The 18878-nt window shown below is 37.6% G+C and overlaps 2 long non-coding RNA genes across 3 annotated transcripts in view; one reads left to right on the top strand and one right to left on the bottom strand.

Annotated features, from left to right (window-relative positions):
• LOC103694260 (uncharacterized) overlaps positions 1-18878 on the bottom strand; it is a 159492-nt gene that overhangs the window by 61535 nt on the left and 79079 nt on the right. The window lies entirely within an intron of this gene.
• LOC102546314 (uncharacterized) lies at positions 4832-15392 on the top strand. The gene is made up of 4 exons (XR_005496328.2): positions 4832-5046; positions 12374-12416; positions 13540-13699; positions 15291-15392. It is a non-coding gene; the product is annotated as an uncharacterized LOC102546314 (long non-coding RNA).

Below are 18878 nucleotides of genomic sequence, written 5' to 3' on the forward strand. Positions count from 1 at the left end.
TGTAAGACATACATGATGGCACACATGTGCCCATACACATGCACAATAAGTAAATGAACAAATAAATGTAATCTTAAAATAAAAACAACACTGATAACAAAGATCATTTAATAATGTTTATAGGTTTTTTTCTTTCTGTATTCATGGACCAGACTGAGTGTCTGTCTAAATCTCATTGGTGTTTTTCCTTCCTTGAGTCGAAGTACAAAGACACAGCATGAGAAGCACTCTGAAATCACTGCTTCTAAGGAGCTTTCATGTGTATGAGGATAGGCTGCATGTGTAATAAAATTCAGAAAATATCATAGTGTTATGTGCCCTGACTAACCATCATATCTAGCAGAAATCTGTGTACATACTGATTGTTAATTTCTATGCTAACTCTTACTTTATGAAGGTGATATGGACATGAGCATTTAGGAGCAATTAACTTTTATTGAACCCAGAAAAGAGAGTTATGCTCACAACAGGAAAACCTTTTACATAAGAAAATATGCAAAAGCACACATACATTCATACACACATTTATACATACACACTCGTTATAACATACTTGTTTGTTGGAACCAACAAACTGTCTCATCAACTTGCATACTTACACACACACACATTTATATACATACAAATAGTTTGTGCCCAAGCAACAGTACAGAAAGACCTCACTCATTCTGGATGAAAAATAAGCTTCAACCTTATTGCATAGAGAAAGAAAAAGCTTCTACCTTTTCATTGCTAAATAAACTAAAATCCTTTCTTATTATATGAAAAGCCTGCCTGCTGGTTTCTGCTGTCTTCTGCAGATTTTTCTCAGTCTCTTCTTTTCCCTTCCCAGCCCTGCTATATTTTGCTATGTTCTTCTGTTTCTTCTACTTCTATATTTCTTCTACTTGCTTCTCCACTCCTTTCCTTCTATACCCTTAATTCTGCTGTCTTCTCTGGCTCTCCTCATTTGTATAGCTATTCCTCTTTGTAATGCTTCTAACATATTTACCTTCTGCCTACGTAATGTCAATGTTCCTAGTTTTTTGTAGCTTTACAGGAGACTAGATCACATGGCATTCCAAAAGTTCACAACAAGTTCAAACATAAATTTGAATCATAAATAAAGCAACAAGTTACAGCAGAGATGTTTACATGTGCTTCCATTAAGAGGATCTATCTAAACATTCATTATCTATCACTAACTCCACAGGTTTATTGACAGACATAATTCTTATGTCTAAGTTAACATGAAATGTCAAGAGGCAAATTATATTGAAGTTTTGTATAGATAAAGCCAGTTAATATGTTATCTTCTGTTCTTGCACCTACAAGAAATCATTTGTTCTTTTTATGAAATTTAGTAAATGGTTTCACAACCTAAAGAATATATTCCTAAATTGTAAAACTGTATGCCTGTTTTCCATCTAGTACTACTAATTTGGGACACATGAAGACTGGCAGAGTTCTAATTGCAGATTTCATATCATAGAGAGCCTTGATTGTAGCCATTATTTTTAATGGTTCAATAATTATTAATATAAATTTATAAATTTTTATAGATTCATCATTAGGAATTAAGAAATCATCTATTTTCTTATATAGCATCACTACAAGACAGCACATCTTCATTGATTGGCAGAAAATCTGTTTAATGGGGTGGGCTAATACCCATGGATAGTTATATTGATTTAATAATGACAAGAAAGGCATATCAATAGCAAGAATCAATCCTGAGACTTGTCCACCCAGCCTTGCCTCCAAGGACTCATTTGATCACAGTTTCATGGTGAACCATCTCTGAAAGATAATCTGTTAGGCTTAGCCTTTCCTCGATGGCTCCTGACATTTTATCATAAAAAATACAAATGAGTGAAGAACAAACGAGTTAAATACAAATGGGTCAAGAAAAATAAATGTTAGTATAATTAATTTACAATGCTTAAAGAGAGTCTCAGTAAGCCAGAAGTAGGTTGAATCCCAAGGTGAGATCCACATTTCTCCCAAATTAATTATCTGCAGGTGAGCTGCTGTGGGAAAGAGAAGGTATCTTACTGATGCAGCCAGGCACACAGGAGGTTCACATTACACTCTGTACCTGTTATTCTTTTGTACCATTCTAAGAACTCCCTGGCTTCCTTTAGAAAAAATTCTATGACCTCTTTTCAGTGAAAATATGAGTCAATTGTTAAAATTAGAGGACAACAGGTTTCTATTCATCTCATTGCAATATGGATATAAATCACAAAATTATGATTGATTAAAACTTTCTCAACTCTATCCTTAATACATCATCACTAATTTTAGTAATTTCATCTGTAACCTGCAGAATTTTACCAGAACATGTAAGAAAGTAAAAGTCTAAATTTAAACATCTGTTCAAATTAAGAGAAAAAAATGCAACAAACTCATCATCAAAAATTCTGCTTCATAGACATTTATACAGTGAATTAAATGCTATACTGGGTATCTTTTTATCTGGGTCTGTATTAACTCAACTCACAATGTCCATTTTACCATTTCAGATGAGCATCAGTGAGATACCATTTCAGAATAGATAATCCATCAATATGGAGGTTTTCCAATTAGGAGGAAGGAGAAACCTTAAGGAAGGAGAGGAAGAGAGAAATAAGAAGTAACCTGAATAACAAAAGACAAAGAACATTTAGAGTCACTACTAGCCATGTACCTGCAAGTATCCTTGTTCCTCTTGTAGTTGTTTCGATTTCTCTAAATATAAGTGTGCAGGTGTGTAGTGTACATCTAGAACCTAAATCCCTGCACATAACTTGCATATTTCACAAAAGTTTTGAAAGAAGGCACAATTTGTATTAAAGAAATATACACTAGTTACTCTTACTAACAACCAATTTCTATGAGATAAGAGTATACATGAACTACAGTGGATTGTGGTCCCAATGATTGAACAGTAGGATGAGAGTCTCTGAGAGAAGAATAACATTCCTAGTCAGTTATTCAGAAAGTTTAACAGAGAGAAAAGACCTGAGAAAACTGAAAATGATTTTAGGATAAACATAAGTCGGGGATGCAGGAAAGAAAAATACAAACTAAATATTCAGAAGATATAGGGGGAACCCATGTGTGAAGGTTAGTGTCAATTGACAATTTGAAAGAATCTAGAGTTGCCTGGGAGATGGGTCTTTGGACATGCTGGTAGGAGACAATCTTGTGTGTGCTAATATGGTAAGAACATCCAGTTACTATGGGTAGCATTATTCCCTGACTGGAATCCTGCACAGTTAAGTAAAGGGAGCAGTTTGAGCATCAGGATACATTCATTACTTCATGGTACTGATTTTGAATGTGATGCTACCTAGTGCTCCAAGTTTCTGCTGCCTCAAATTCTTGTTTCTTTGCTTCCCCACCTTGAACTGTTAGCCAGAACAAACCTTTCTCCTCCAACTTGCTTTTTTAAAGGAATTTTACCACACCAGGAAAAGAAACTAAGACAATGTATGAATGAAATGCTGCCATATGGTTACCATTATTTTCATAGTTTCTAACATCACGGCTATGAGACATCACGGCTATGAGAAGTTGTTCTGGAACATGTTTAAAGCAAACATGAGAAGCAAAATCTCAGAAACTCAGTGTGGCTGCAGGACATGGTTTGTGAAAGAAAATACTCTTGCAAACCACAACTGAAAACAAAATTCTGACCCAAAACTGTGAAAGAATAAAATATTTTTTAAAAAGTGTGTTTAAACTGCAATTAGTTATCAAGGGGCATGGAGGGCTATACACTGGAGCCAAGGTAATTAAAGATCTGTTTCAGAGTCATTAAATAAGCAGAGGTATTTGAGGCAAACTGGGAGGAAAGCAAGAACCTCAGTCACATAAAGGAGGTAACCTCATTGCTATGCATGACAAATTAAACTTTGATGATATCCTTGACTCAAGGTTTGAAAAACACAAATAGATGTTGACAGTTCAAAGTACCAAAGAGAAGATGGAGCATTAGTGCAGAAATACATGTGCGGAATTTATTTTAATCAAATAATTGACACACTGGACTCTGTTTGATATGTGACTATTCTCAACATGCTCTATCCTGTCATTCTTGAATATACGAGTTGAAAATAAATAAGTATAAATCATTAGACATCAGTATGGAGAATTGTTCTGATAAGCAAAATATGTACAGAAGGAATTACTCCCTAAATGAAGTGTACTAGCTAGAGCCAATATTTTTAGCACAGTGGAAATAGAGATGGAGGATGAACGGCAAGGCCAATAGACAGGCAGACAGACAAGAGCTTGGAACTTCTTGCTCTAAGGATCAATATGTCAAATCCACATGCATTATAAGACTCTAAGAATTTGTTCTGAACGACCAAAGCTATCCTTGCTGAGGTGTTTTTCACAGAGCTCTGAAAAAGGGTACAACCAAGCAAGGGTAGAAATATGCTTTCTGCTTCAGTAAGATCATGTTTGCTGGCTAGTCTTACGTCACCTTGATACACAAACTAGAGTTATATGAATAGATGGATAGAGAAAATGGCTCCATAAGATCCAGCTGTAAGGCATTTTCTTAATTATTTATTAATGACTCAGTCCACTGTGGGTGAGTCATGCCTGGCCTGGTGGTCCTGGTTCTATAAGACAGCAGGCTGAGCAAGCTATGGGAAGCACACAAGTAAGCAGCACCCTCCATGGCCTCTTCATCAGCTTCTGCATCCAGGTTTCTTCCCTGTGTGAGTGCCTATCCTGATTTCCTTTGATGATGAGCAGTGATATAGAAGTTGTATAAGTCAGGGTGCTCTAGAGTCACAAAGCTTATGGAATGTCTATATTGAGGGTTATTGTGATGACTTACAGTCTGTAGTCCAACTCCCCAACAATGGGCAGCTGTGAATGGGAAGTCCAAGAATCTAGTAGTTGCTCAGTCCCACAAGGCTAGTTGTTTCAGTTAGTCTTCTGTAGAGGTAGGTTCTAACAAATGTGCTGGCAAGTAAGTGCAAGCAGGCAAAGAAGAGTGAATCTGCCTTCTTCCAATGCCCAATGTTCAATGTAGGCCTCCAGAAGAAGACATAGCCCAGATTAAAGGTATGTACCACTACAACTGGATCTGAGACCTACTTTGTCCCAAGCTGACCTTAAAATCAGAGATCCCCTTGCCTCAGTCTCCTGGGATTAAAGGCATATACTACTTGCCTGAGCCAAAGCTTTTCATGACCCCTCTGCCTCAGGATCTCCATGCCAAGATCCGGGACAGAAATGTGTGTCTTCCAGATCCAGATTATGGGTCATCTTTCACATTCTAGATTATACTTCATTCCAGATATAGTCAAATTGACAACCAGGAATAACCATTAAAGAAATATAAGACAAATAAACCCTTTCCTTCCCAACTTGCTTTTACTCATGGTATTTAGCAATAGAAACCCTCTGACTTCATTTCTCTTTTAGTTAAAATTTTATTTTATTATGTCTATATGTGCATATCACATGTGTTCATTTGCTCATTAAGGCCAAGAAAAAACACTGAATCTCCTAAAGCTGGAGTTATAGACAGTTACGAGCTGACTTGGGTACTAGGAACAAAACATTGGTCTTCTGAAGAGCAGTAAGTGTTCTCAGGAGCTGAGCCATCTCTACCCCTAGAAACACTTTTTTATTTCATAATGCCCCAAGGATCTTTGTGATCACTTCATTTTACACAACACAGTTCATTCTCCACGATGACTCCCCAGAATATCCATCTATTGAACAACTACCCCACTTATTCTAACTTTACTACTGTTTGTAGTAGAGACCTATGCATTTAATTACAAGCATAATCAAATTCTTTACTATGCTGTCATCTCACGTTTAATTCTTTATTCAAAATAACTCAGAGCAGATTGCAAAGCATGTACAAGAAAACAAGATAATCATAGCCACAATGGGACTTTTAAGAAAAGAAAAATAGGAGAAGGAAAAAGAAGTTTACAGGCAAAAGATGATAAGAATACACATGGAGATGACAGCGTCTGCCCTGGAGATAAAGTGTGTGGAGCTAATAAGAAAACGGATAGTAAAGTTGTGGAAATAGAAGAAAACATGAGTTGAGTTGATAACTCTACACACTTGTCTTGTGAGTCTTTGAAAGAACCATGTAAAACATAAATTAGCAAGATGCCTAATGAAGAAAAGTGAATAGTTAAGTATATAATTAGGGCAGAATCCACAGGAAGAATAGTTGAAAACAAAAACTAAAAATTCTACACATGGAGAGTATCAGAGATCCTAGCAGTTTTGGTAGTTTCACTGCTATTCCCTGTCAAATGGGAGGGAGTAGAAGATGAATTCCCACCAACATTTCTATGGTCACCCAGTGCAGACTACATTAGTACTTACACTTTGAGCATGTTTGCAACAACAACAATGACAACTAAAAAGACGCAGGCAGAGAGGAAATTGTGCAGTTCCACTCATCTCTTGTCCTCTTAAATCAGTTAATTTTTTAAAAGTTATTTAGGATCAATTTATTTTTATTGAACATTTTATTTACATTTCAAATGTCCCTTTTCTCTGTTTCTCCTCCAGAAAGCGCCCATCACATGCCCCCATGCCCTGCCTCCATAAAGGTGCTCCCCCACCCACCCACCCATCCCCTCCCACCTCCCTGCCCTAGCATTCCCTAAGCTAGGGCATCATCAGGCCTTTACAGGACCAAGGGCCTCTCCTCCCATTGATGGCAGACAAGGCCCATCCTCTGCTGTATATGTGACTAGAGCCATAGGTCCATCCCTATGTACTCTTGGAATGGTGATTTAGTCCCTGGGAGCTCTGGGGTGTCTAGTTGGTTGATATTGCTGTTCTTCCTATGGAGCTGCAAACCCCCTCAGCTACCTCAGTCCTTTCTCTAACTCCTCCATTAGGGACCCCATTCTCAGTCCAATGGTTGGCTTCAAGCATCTGTCTCTGCATTTGTCATGCTCTGGCAGAACATCTCAGGAGACAGCTTTATCAGGCTCCTGTCAACATGCACCTTTTGGCATTTCCAATAGTGACTAGGTTTGGTGATTGCATTTGGGATGGATCCCCATGTGGGGCAGTCTCTGGTTGGCCTTTCCTTCAGTCTCCGCTCCACTTTTTGTTACTGTATTTCCTCCTGTGAGTATTTAGTTCCCCCTTCTAAGAAGGACTGAAGCATCCACACTTTTGTCTTTCTTCTTCTTGAGCTTCATGTGGTCTTTAAATTGTATCTTGGGTATGCTGAGCTTTGGGGCTAATATTTACTTATCAGCGAGTACATACCATGTGTGTTCTTTTGTGATTGGGTTCCCTCACTCAGGATAATATTTTCTAGTTCCATCCATTTCCCTAAGAATTTCATGAAGTCATTGTTTTTAATAGCTGAGTAGTTATTCCATTGTGTAAATATACCACATTTCCTGTATTCATTCCTCTGTTGAAGGAATCTGGGTTCTTTCCAGATTCTGGCTATAATAAATATAGCTATTATGAACATAGTGGAGTATGCATCCTTGTTAAATGTGGGAGCATCTTTTGAGTATCTTCCCAGGAGCAGTATACCTGGGTGCTCCTGGTATTAGTGGTACTAATGAACTTTCAGACTCATCCATATACACTCATATACAAGGTGCAAAAAATAAACCTCAGCAAATACAGGAAGAAAACAAAGCTAATGTGTGTTTCTTCTTCACTGTTGGTTATATATACAGAGGAGTTGGTATAATGTTAGCCACAGATATCTCAGTGACTAAGTATCCTTGCTTTGAAAAACTTCCTGCATGTACAGCTCGAAAGAGAAAGACTCATAAGACTCAACAGTGGTGACAACATGTTTAGGAATAGTTTCATATTGATCAAGTATGAGATCATGTGAGTCTCCACAAAAAACAACCTGTGTCTGTAGCAAAACATCTGTGTCATTAGCTGCAGCTCTTCTAATAGTCTTGCTTTCATGGTATCTGTGACATGATCATATACCCAAAGCTGCAGAAAACCATAATTTAGACACAAAAGTTCAAAAGTCCTGTCTATCTATATGTGTGGCTTTCTAGCAATCTGTCTTTACCCAAGAATAGAATTTATAACAGTAAGGATAAATTATTGTATTACTTGATCTTGGTTAATATTCTAGGCTGATGCACACAGAGTGGGCTCCTACCAGTAAAATAATGGTGAATGTAACCTGAAAATATTTTATTAAGTACAGATAGATGTATTTCTGTTCCTAAACAACAACAACAACAAAAACAAACACAATTTTGATCTTCTAATAAAAGTAAAGAACTTACACTTGAGTAAAAAGCTCTGCAAGGTATATATGCAGTTTGGTACAGCGAAGTTTGCAGAATCATGTTTTCTAAGAAAACAGCCCTGGGTGCACTCAAACAAAAGTAGTTTCAATATTCTTTGGTACAGCACAATAATAACCATTGTATACTGGAGAACTTTTAGATCAGGTCTTGAAAATTATTCATTTGCACCTTTACAATACTGTACTCAAAGAACACCTCATTTTAATGAAGGTAAGTTCTTTGTGCATCTCTAAGATAAACTTGATTTTAAAAATATGAACCCAAAAAACTAAATGGATTGACCTACTGTATAAAAGTTTTAATTGTAGGTCATTTATATATTAAAGAATGCGTTTCAAAATATATAAAGAATAGGTTTTCAAGGGAATTGTTCTTAAGCCATTCTTCTTTTAAATACTTAATAATAATAATAATAATATTACCATCATCATTTTTATTATTAAAATATATTTTCCTTTCCCCAACTTCTCCAAACTTCTGCTCACATTCCTACTCACCCAGCTCATGCTCTATGCTCTACCCCAATTTCAAAGAAGAAAAATGAAAATCAAAATTTATCACTGACACAGTGTTAAGACTATGCATCTGCTGAAACAGATGATCTGCCAAAGCAGATGATGTGCCAGTCTTTACAGGAAAGTCTTATCCTTGGCATTGGGGGACACTCTGCTTGATTCTGATATCAGCAGAATGCCCAGCCTCAAAAGATGTACTGTGCTATTGGAAAATAAATTAAAAAGGAAAAGAAACAAGGTTGGTCCTGTTTGCACCAGCTATGGTAAGTTTTATCATTCCTACTTAACAGGGAACAGTCAAGGTCAAATAGATTCAGTAGGCAGAATCATAACTCATAGGAATTTCTTGCCTACATTTTTGCCAAATAACATCACATGAAGTAAAAATCTCATTTGCTTTTTCTGAGTAGACAAGACCACTCCCTGTTCTCCTACAGCTATTTCCTATTCAAGATATCTGCATTATTATATTGGGAATTAAAAGTGACAAGAGACTTAGCCAACTTGAATTAAGAAACTTCTGTAACCAAAGACCAAAGACTTTGATTGCTTGATGAAAACCTGGGATAATGAGATTATTCATGTGTGTTGCCAGATGATCTAGTGAAATTAGCCCAGAATCTTTTCTTGGATAAGATCCATACACTGGTTGGGCCATCATATTGTAAACCTTTGTAGAGGATGGTGGGGTTTATATTTCAATTTTCTAACACCTCTCTACCAAAAAAAAATCTATGCATAGTAATTTATATTACTTTGCCCTTCTAAAAACACTATTGTACTAAATCTCTCTAGAAAGTGAATTTGTCAACCCTTATGTGATTTCTTCATTATTACCTGTGAATTCTATAAAGAAGAAGCCCACCAGATAATAACTCCCAGTTACAACCAAGATATTCTGCTAAAGAAGAGTACTGTTGTCTTACCCTCAAGCAGTAAAGTGCAAAAGGAGGAAGACACCCAAAGAGCTGCCTACAGCTGTGTACATAGTGCTGGCTGGGGAAAGAGGCCCACAGAATTACCCTATGTTGTCTGGAGCCCAGTCTGCCATCATGCAATGCAATGTTGGTTGAGGAAGGAAGACATCTATATGCCCCACCCACCACTGTGGCACATGGACAGGCTATAGACATCTAGAGTCCCCCTTACTGCCTTGCCATGCAGCATGAACAGAGGTGATCATCCACAGGCTCCTCCACTTTGTGGCCTGCCTCTAGCAGGAGCCACTATAATGTGCAAGTATGTGTGGACAGATGGGAGAGAAAGAGAAGTGAAACAGTTTGAGTTTGAGCATTACAAAGACAGATGGAACTGGAGATATGAGGGGAAAAAGGAATCACCTGTTATGAATAAGCAGCCCCCACCACTCGAGGCCATGGTGAAGTCAATGTTGCCCCTGAAGGCCATGTCTGATTCCATTGCTATGCAGTGGTAGAGGTCTATGTCAATAGCTTTGACTCTTATTACTACTAGAGAACACAAGTACATACCTGGTCTAGGCAGCCCTCTGGACATAGTTGTCCAACAGTTGTACAGAGCTCTCCCTGCCCTCACTGGTTGCAACATTCAGGAGAGATGGTCCTACTACTCACCAGTTGCAGCACCTTACCAAAGCAGCACAATGGAGCCAGCCAAGGTGGTGGGTGAGCAGGTGAACTAGCCCCGGAGGCCATGAGAGTGAGATTGCTGAGCTCACCATCGATCTGCTGTGAGGTAGAATAGGCATGGGGTGATTCTCTCCCTTCAACTCACTCTGACCCCTTGCCACCCATGGTAGATAGGACAGTTGCACTCATGGTCATGAGAATAGGAGAGCTATCCCTGCCCTTCCCCGGCTGTAGCACTCGGGAGGGCCCTATTCCTTACCTATGTTACACAAGAGAGCTGACTTTAATGGCAAAGGTGAGAATAAGCCAACCCAATGGGTATGAGAGCAGGAAAGATGACCCAGGCCTGACTTGTTGCAGCTCGTCGGAGAGTGGGTTGGTACCTCAACTGGGCAGCACAGTGGAGATGGCTCTGGAGGAATGGATGCAGGTGAGCAAGGCCTGAGGGCATGAGAGCAGAAAACTGACCTTGTAGCCTGCAGATGGCAGCATTGGATGGCCTAGCGAAAAGCAGTACTGGAGAGCTTGCCTTGGAATAAATAAGGGAGAGCCAGAAGGCTGAGCAGCTCAGCTATCACCCAGGCCCAGGACCAGAAAGTTTTCTTGGCCGATCCCAAAATCTACAACATCTGGGAAAGGGTCTGTCCTGCTGATCCAAAGCTACAAGATCACTATGACATAGGCAACAACAGGATAACCAGGAGGATTACCGATAAGGATCCAATAATTATGGTATCACAGAAGACAAAGACCTCAAAACAGATCGATGACTCATTTTAATGAACATCTACAACTGAAGATGTGTGGACAGGGGGATATACTGTGGAACACACTGCGACACACTGCAGCTTCTACAATGGGCTATAGTCTATGCTTTGTTTTATTTTTCTTTTTGTGTGTATTTGTTGTTTGTTTTTGCAGGGAAGGTTGCAAAGGTGAAAAATTGATGGGTGGGTGTGGGGTGCATGATGTGAGACTCATTAAAAATCAATAAAAAGTTTGGAAAAAAAGAAGAGTGTGATAATGAGAAATCTGTTGCATACTCAAGGAGTTAAAGACTCCTATGTTCCGATGCTGTTAGAATCGACTCCACATTCTTACCTCTTAGAATCATAGCCAAAGTATGGAGCTATACATTTCACATGGGATCCACTAATAAGGCTGTTTCAATTTAGATTCTACCAAAATGAAAGAATTTTAGTTCCAGCTATATTACCTATACTTCAGTGATTCAAAAAGCTACAATGGGCTATAGCCATGCTATTGGACATTTAGCATATAGAAAGAACATCTCTATCATAAGAATGTTCCACTGACAAAGCCAGCATAGGAAGCGATGCACTACAGGCAAAAGAAACAATAACAGAGGATGAGACAAAGTCATTGGGAATTAAGGAGAGCCATAGTTTTTTTTTTTTTAAATCATGGCTGCCATCATCAGTGTGAGAGAGGGAAGCATGCAAATATTCTAATTAGGGTATAGATCTTAGCAGAAGCAGCTAGGTTTCTAGAAGCTATGATTATCTAGCTAACATAATTCTCTGAGTAGGATTTTGTTAATTGTAAATTTTCAACATTGCTTCAGTAAAACTTCTACAACCAGGGTAACAGGTATGATTCAGGGTGCCAAGGATCCCATTGTGAATGAAGGAGTATCAACTTCTTTGAAAGTCTTTCAGCTCCAAGCTTCCTTTTCCTTTGAGTTTGTCATGATGTCTGCTTCTGCTTTGTTGTGGCTGTCTTGTTGTGGTTTGGGTTTATTTTTTGCCAAGAAAATGAACATATAAATGCCCAAGCATTTGACCTGCCTTATGAAGAACTCAGAATAATATGTTCCTTACACTTAACTCTTTCATTTATTGAGTAATATTTTTGTAGCTGAAATCATGACATTTTTCAAGAAAAGATGAGTGGAAAGGAAACTTGTTGAAACAAGCATGACTCAAGACAAACATCTTCTGTGTTCTCTCCTACGCAGTGTTTGTTCATTGAAGCTATGAAGAGGACCACAAAAGGACAGGGTAGGTTCAAAGAGGCAAAAGGAGAGGGTAATGAAATTTATGACATGAAAGCCAAAGAGAGGACTGTCTGGAGAAAAAAGGAGACAGGAAGAGAAGGGTAAAGGGTTCTGGGGAGAAGTCCAGATTAGAATTAAGTATAATGACATAGGTGTGGAAATGCCATTATGAAGCCCATTAATTTGTCTGCATACTTAAAACTAGAAAAAAATCTGATCATTGATAATTTGTCTACTGGTGGAATGCACAGGAAGCAAGTGACAAGCAAGTGAAACTTTGCCTTTATGTTCCCACTCTTCTGTCTTTGTGCATTATTTAGATTTTAGTCTAAAATTAAATTAATATGAGTGGAATATTTTGACTTTAATAACACATTCCAGATTCAACAAAGCAATCATCACTAAGATGACCTTTCTCATGTCTTATTTCTTAGTTCCTCTACCTTACTACAGCTTGGTCCTAAACTAAAAGTCCTGTAAATGCTACATTGATTCTCAGAGAAACTTTTGTATTTTTAAATATTTTTCCAGAAATATGGCGAAAAAATCACAATACAAGCTACTGTCTGGCCAAGCTTCCATACTAAGTAAGGATTCTAGAAATAGGAGTAATATCCGTGGAAGGAAACCAGAACTATGTAGTAACGCAGAGAGAGCAAGTTTTAATTAGTAATTAATGCAGCAGAAAAATAAAGGCTTCAGTGCAGCATAGCTTGCTCTCAATGCATACAGATAAGTGGAGATGTACAGCCAAGAAGCAAGGTGGATCACTGAGTGGAAAAAGAACTGAAAGGAAACAAAAGGAAGATATGTCTTTCTGTCCAAGCAGCTTGACAGATTTCTATCTGAAAGTGTGCCAAGATGATCAGATCAGAGAGTAAGAAAATGAAAAGTTTGGTCTAAAATCATGCCTAGCTCCTTGAAAGTATGATCTCTGGTTGCTGTATCCAGATTTTGCATGTAATGAGATATTGGAAGGCAACTGGAGGAACCTGGGTGTAAGGTCTGGGAAGGCTAAGAAGAGAAAGAATCCCCCCACCTCCGCTTTGACTCAAATTGTTGCTAATTCTTCAAAAATCTAATCCTCAAAGGTCAATTAAACAAACGCTATCTCCTGTTCTTTAAAGGAAATATGCATATTGACTGCAGTCCACCCAGTGACCTGAAGATTAGCATGTATGAGCAGTGGTCACTCTGGACTGGACTCTAACGAAGCATTGTTCCTGGGTGAAACAATGGAAATAAAGGAGAAGCCATCAGCAGAAAAGCACAGGTCAACCTAATATGGTAAAGTGACATGAAAGCACTGAATAATGTCAGTCATTTCATTTTAGGTAATGTGTCTCTGTAGAACTTTTTAAAAGGCAAATTGTCTTACTGCTTAGAAAACTTGAGAGAAATAGTTTTAAAAAAAAAAGAATACAATACACTAAGCAGCAGTGAGTGCCATTAGTGACATTCAGGGAAGAGATGCTGATCCTAATGGTCTCTGTTCAGCATTTTGACTTTGCTTCAAAGAGATTAAGAAAATAAGAAGGATATTACCACTTTAAATATAAAATAAAATGATGCATCAATCATGTGTTTCTTTCCCTCTTGGAACCTCACAAAATTACATAAAATGCAGCTCTCAACAGAATGTCCTAATGTAGAGAGATGATTCCTCTATAGAGAAAGGCCAGCATGTAGTTTTATGGGGTAGACTGTGCATTAGCTTTTCTATCTGAAAAATAACAAAAGTTACATCCAATGAAGGAAAAAAGGGAGACAAGTAAGAGAGGTTTATCATTTGTCCCTTAATTTGTCTAATTTTTCCCTCATTTTTTCTTTTAAAAAAATACTTAATTTTCTTACTTCTCTAGTAATTCCTATGGTCTATAGTCAGTATTCCACCTCATTAATTTCAAATTCACCAAACTTCTGATTTTCAAAGTTCTTCCCATCAAATATATAACGTTTCTTTTCTGTTTTCTTCTGGTAAATTAAATACCTTGTTACTAAATAATTTATAGCATAGTCAATGATCTTACTTATTCAACCCTCCAGTCATATGTTATCAATGTTTTATTAAAATGAGGATGAAACATGGATTGGTTTCCCCAAATAACTCAGAATTAGTTTAAGCAATAAGTTATTTTTTCATGTGTGTGTATACAGGCACATGTATGTGCACATATACAGGCATATTCGCATGTGTGTGATCATAGAGAAGGAACCTGTGGCCTTGCACATGAATGAGCCCTCTAACACTAATTTGTACCCTAGCCTTTTTAAATTTTTTATCTTGGACAAGATGGTCTGTAAACCAAGTTGTATCCCAGGTAGGCCTTTGATATATGATCTTTCTGACTAGGTTCTGGCTAGCTGAAATTACAGTTCTATGACACCAGTGTTACCAAGACCAAATTTTAAACCTTTCCTTGGCATACTGTATGCACTCAGTTACCAACTCCACCATGACTAGTAGAACGCTTGGTGGGTATGGCCCTGCAAATGAAGTCAGTATTGTTATTTCCTGTAGGTTCTTCTCTAACATGCATGCATCACTTTCGGGTGAGACTGACTGAATCATCTCAACATCATCTGTACAGTGAACAGGCAAAAATATTAGACATCTATCTTTTACTGTCACATTCTCCATACTATTACTATGCCCTTCTCCCTGGGCAATTACCCTAAACATTTGTGACATTTTTAACAAGAATTTGAAAAGCCATCATTCCTAGCACTTCAGGGAAATACAAATTTCATTGGCTTTTACTCACTACATTTTAAAATAAATACATGAAGATGTAGCTGTAAGTACATTTCTGCCTGCTCAGTGATGATCTAATAAATGTATAATAGACTTTGTTTTGTTCTGTGTTTCTTTCACTAGCTGGCCAATATACTGCAGTTCCCAGATGTTTTGATTGAGAAGCACTCAAATCACTACTACTTTGCCAAATAATAAAACAGCCTCTGATTTTGGAAAGATTCATCCTGCACATGTTAGATTTCCTTCTCTGTGGTCTACTAGCAAGACCAACATTCTATATGAAATAAGACATGATCATGCCTCAATCAACTCCACAGCAAACAGTGAGCTGTATGTACTAAATGTTATTAGAACTCAATAACCATGGTAAGTTGGTATGCCTCCCCCCTTTGAAAGAAGTCTAAATAATAATCACTTAAGAGTGAGAAAGAAACAGTAGTGTGGAGTTCTAATTAAAGTTTGAAGAGATTCTTAACTTTCTTAAAGATTAATAGCATGGCAGAACCTGCCTTTCAAAGGGGATCATTAATTTTCTTTAATTTACAGCTAAATCTCAAAGTATATTTTATTCATATTCGGAAAAGGATAAATGGAAGATCAAAAAGCAATAATGCAGACCTCACCAGTGCCCAGCCCCCGAGGGAACCATTGTACTGCATTTTTTATGTGAGCGACCTTTTCCTTTTAGTATTCATGAAAACTTAGCAAATAATCACACTGAATCGATTTCAGGGACATATATCCTTTGCTCTCTGCCTAAACTTAAGTGTGGTTATCTGACACTGGAAGGCTTTTCCATTCCATCTTTTGTAAAAGCAACTGAACTGAACGAGTAAATGAGCAGCTCCTGGAATCCCCATCCCAGAGCACCACAGGCCTTGCTATTCATCTTCCCTCATTCACACAACACTTGCGCTGTTTCAAAGTGAGCTCTGGGGCTATGGAGGAAACTTCAAGTGAAATGAACAGAAACCACTTCACTTGTTAGACAAGTGGATATTTAAGGTGCTGAAAAACAGAAAGTTAATAGAAGGTATCATTCGCTCTCAGTAAATCACTTTTAAGTTTAACATCTTAAAAGGGCCTATCAGGTATCTTGGCCTGTGTAACCTTATATCATTCATGAGTTTCATTATGACTCACTGACTGAGAAAGACAATGCTTTACAATGCAAGATTGAATAGCAGCTATTTATTTTCACTTTATAAGACAGACAGTTAGGACATAACTTGTTCAAAGGAAAGCAAAAGGCACTCAAATGTCATAGGCTAAAGATAAGCCAGCTGGCACTATCAAGCACACCAGGCAGGCTACAATTTATAATTCAAATGTTGGAACGTTTATCATTAGAATGTCCAACTTCCTGGAGCAAACATTTATTGTTTGCCAGTGAGAGAAGCCAAAATGCTACTACATTGCACAAAGGGGTTGCAAAAGGATAAAAGGCTAAACAACCCATCTTCCCCAAACTCTCCATTTGTCAGCAGTGGCTAGAGGGAGAAGCTACTTGTGAGTCCAGGTGATATGCTGTAATTTGTAGTATTTCCCCCATAGCCAATAGGCCTAGATATCCAGTCATGGCATTCTTTCCTTTTTGTCTATTCTTAATTTTTATTTACTTTTTAAATTTGTTATTTTACCATTTCATACATGTGTAAAATGTATGATCATGTTACCCCTATTACTTTCTCTCACCTTCTTACTTCTGATGACTCCCTTCTCTTTTTCAACTATACACACACACACACACACACACACACACACACACACACACACACATTGATGTCACCTGTGACCAGGTAGCCACAGCTGCTGGGCATTCATGCAATGGCTATGTCATATCCATATTCATAATATTCACAGCACTCTAACTCTTACAGTTTCACAGAGATGTTCCCTGGACCTGGGAAAGGGCACTATATATACTCTGTTTAGGGATTAGCACTCAACAGTCACTTATTCTCAGGACACAAATCATCACTTGGATATAAAGTATTAGTCTCTATAATTTCTTCTCCAAAATAGATTCATATTCATATATATGTGCAATTTTCTATGATACATGCTAGCCCGGGTTTACAGGGTCTAGCTTGCTACCACACAGCAAAGCAGTAACTAGACAGTCTCTCATTCTCAGAAGATAGGCTATTAATAGATGATTATAGTTCAGAATGATGAAATAGAGAACAAAGTGAACTTGAACAGCCTTCAAGGATTCAGAGACTCTAGTTAGAGCAAGGGCCCTATGAATAGATGACAGAGAAAGTTTAACAATTCTATCCTACTGTTGAATTTTTGCTCTGCTCTCTAACAATCCTAGAATTCAAATTTCTGCTGAACAGATTAACTACAAGATTAGTAGCAAACTACCCTACCATTCACAGTGACCAACCACAGGTAGAAAATAAGACCAAAAGAAAACAGCATGCTACCCAGTTTGGAAGTAAGATTCAGGAAACTCTATGTTAATTTTTTCATGACTTTCTTATATTGTTTTCTTTACTCTCTCTAGCCAGCTGTGCATTTTAATGGGACAATTATCTGCTATTCTCATTTATCCTAATTATTTCTTTAAAAATGAAAACCTTTTATATAATTGTCAAGTTTTATCTATTTGGAAAAATTTATCTACAACCTTTATTTCCCCATGTGGCACTCACAATGCAGTTTAAGTCATGTGGAATGACATTACTCATGTTATTAATAACAGTCACCTTAACAAGCAAAGATATAGACCCTTTGTAGCTTTGTTTTTAGTAGAAACAATAGGAATGAAGCACACGATGTGAGAGGGAAATGTGGTGTGGATTAAGCCACAGAAAAAGCAGTTTCCAGAGGTGATAACAGGAAAGTCAAAAGTGAGAGTTGGGGTCAGTAACAGTGGGGTTCTCATACAACACCACCCCTAGAAAGGAGTTTGTTAGATCCCAGTAAGACCACCAACTGCTGATTATGTGAACAAATTCTACAGAAGAAAACAAGCAACCACTGCCTTCATTATGACTTTAAAGGAAACGGGAACTTCAATGTGATGATACTTGGTCATTGACTTCCTCAAGGGAATTTCTGATTGAACACCACTTACCCTTTGGGCACAGGCATTCTGGTGGATAGGAGGAGAAGGGATTTAACATGACTTTTTTGTTTGATATTTTGTTTGTTTTTAAAGGAGAGGCTTTGTGTTAGTTCATTTGGGCAAGTACAGTCAATGGGTAAAAATAATCAGTGTCTTTTCTGTCTCCAAACCTTAACACTATTATTTATTTCTCATTGTTTTCTTTTACATTTTTATTTTGAGAATTAATATACAAGATATTAGGTTTCCTTATGCCATCTTTGAATATATTTGATTTTCTTGATCCTCCTTCCCTGGACCTCATCTGTCTGCACCTCTCTGTGTGTCCCTCCATTCCTTTCCCTTTCCATATCACATGTGCTTCAATATCCTCAATCCCTCATTGTCCTTCCTCATTTCATGATATATACCAACATCTATCATATATATATATATATATATATATATATATATATATATACATTAAAACTAGTGTGGTATTTCTCTTTCTGAGTCTGGGTCACCTTAAACGATATATTAATTTCTAGATCCATCCATTGCTGTGAAATTTCACCAATGTATTGTTCTTTAGCTAAGTAAAATTACTGTGTACATGTATCCCATTTTTGCATCCCTTCTTCTGTTGACGGGCA

This window comes from Rattus norvegicus, chromosome 18, assembly GCF_036323735.1.
Source record: "Rattus norvegicus strain BN/NHsdMcwi chromosome 18, GRCr8, whole genome shotgun sequence".
Lineage (NCBI taxonomy): Eukaryota > Metazoa > Chordata > Mammalia > Rodentia > Muridae > Rattus > Rattus norvegicus.